Here is a 2,015-nt window from a genome sequence, read left to right as displayed (position 1 = left end):
AGACTTTCCCATCTCAGCAGCTATCACTGGACCCTCAAAACCCCCTATTTCTGCCTTCTGGATCCTCAATATTTCAGCTTCTGCTGTTTCATTTTCTATTCCTGGGATCCCCAAAGCCCTCACTTCTGTCTCCTGGACCCCCAATATCTTTAATTCTATTGTCTCAGTCTCTGTTCTTAGTATCCTAGAACCCCCAGGCATCTCCTCCGCCTCCAAGAGTTCAGTCTCTTCTACCTCAGCTTCTGTCCCTGGCCCTTCGAGCGCCCCAGCTGAGATCTCCTGGGCTGGGGTGTTCTGGGCTCCCCTCTTCAATGGAGGAAGCTGTGGCATCTACAGCGGTAGGCAGGGCCGGGGGTGTTCTGGGCTCCCCTCTTCAATGGAGGAAGCTGTGGCATCTACAGCGGTAGCGGCAGGTCCGGGGTCAGGGTGCTGACGGCGCTGGGTGCAGCGTGGACAGAGGATCCTGGGGCTGGAGTGGGATGGATGATGTCAGCTGGGGAGGGTGCTCGGGGGGTGGAATTCCAGCCTGGAACAGAGCGGGGCTGGGGATGGTGGTGGGGCATGGCAGCCCCGTTTGGCTTCACAGCACTTTCTTTTTGTTTGGGTCTGCATTCACATTGGCTGTGTTCTTCCAAGGACATCTCCCCCAGCTGACTGCTAGGGTACTGGATCATGAGGATCTGCATTCGGACTTGGTGCTGCCCAGTGGGTACACATTCCAGGCCGTCGTCAGGGCAGCAGCCACAACAGCGTTGCACGGTCACACAGCTGGGCACCTGGGCACCACTTTCTTCTGGTGATCAGGGGCATCAAGCTGGGAGACAGGGGCCTGGGCACCAGCCAGCTGCAGCAGTGCAGCGAGCAGCAGGCGGCGGAGTAGGGGGCTCATGGTGCCCTCCGGGGCCGCGGTCCAGGGGCTCCCACATCGCCCTAGCCTGGTCGCACGGGGTGCGGCCGCAGCCAGAGACCATGGCAGGGGCCGGGGTGCGGGGATTGGGGGCCGGGGGGCGGCTCCTCCGCGGCCCCCTCCTGAGCCCTGGGCGTAGGCAGTGCAGCTTAGCGTTGTGGCAGCGGCCCTAGGAGCCGAGCGGGCGGGCGGTGGTGGCGGTGGTGGTGGCGGCAGTGGTGCTGTAGGGCGCGGGTGCCCCTCCCGTGGGCGGCAGGGCCGGGGGTGGCGGGTCCCCACCGGGCGGCTGGGCCATGGCACGGCTGGAGGGCCACAAGTTTGAGTACCTCATGAAGAGGCGCTTGGTGACCATTGGGCGCAACTGGTCGCAGGGCTTGGTGGACGTGAGCATGGGCCACTCGAACTTCATCTGGCGGTGCTACCTGGAAATCTTCATGCCCCGGGCCATGGCCATGGCGCAGCTACCCCAGAGCCCGTGCAGCCCTGGCTGTAGGTTTTTTCAGTGGCCGGAGAGAGGGATGGAGAGGGGTGGGAGATACAGATAAAGGGTCTTGTCTACTTAGACCGAGAATAAAAGGAAGGAAAAAGGAGGAAAGGAAGGTTTAAAATAGAGAGCATAGAGAAAAATACAAAACCAGACCCCCCCCATTAAGATAATTAGCACAATTATCAAGCACGTGCACCACATCTCACTGCATTCACTCAGACCGGTCCTTCTTTTGCTCAGATGCGCTCTGCACTCACCACTCTCACTTTCAGGATCCCCGAGACTCCTCGTGATTCTCCCAAAAGGCGTCCACTCGGACTGCCTCAAGGTAACGAGCTCGATTTTTTTTTTTTTCCTCCTCAGGCGCCAGATTTGATGGTAGGCTTTCTTCCTAGGGCCAAGACACTCGGACCCTAGGGCCAGGGCTGGTTACCTGGACTTTTACCTAGGTGCCAGGACTCGAACCCGGACTTCCGAGACCAGACACAAGATAGCGACTCTCGCTTTATTCTGGATTTTACAGACACGAGGGGGCGACCCTCGAATTACACTGCCCTGTCCGGAGAAAAGAAACTCTGCCCCCGTTCGTCCTTTGAACCCCAGAAGCCTCCCCATGAATCC

General features: G+C 59.4%; 1 pseudogene; it reads right to left on the bottom strand.

Annotated features, from left to right (window-relative positions):
• Positions 1–330: 330 nt before the first annotated feature.
• On the bottom strand, positions 331–889 carry LOC115067833 (annotated as a pseudogene).
• Between the last annotated feature and the right edge of the window lie 1,126 nt (positions 890–2,015).

This window comes from Nannospalax galili, unplaced genomic scaffold (assembly GCF_000622305.1).
Source record: "Nannospalax galili isolate Female #2095 unplaced genomic scaffold, S.galili_v1.0 scaffold507, whole genome shotgun sequence".
NCBI lineage: Eukaryota > Metazoa > Chordata > Mammalia > Rodentia > Spalacidae > Nannospalax > Nannospalax galili.
Note: the sequence above shows the minus strand (reverse complement) of the source record. Positions and strands in the feature narration are given on the sequence as shown.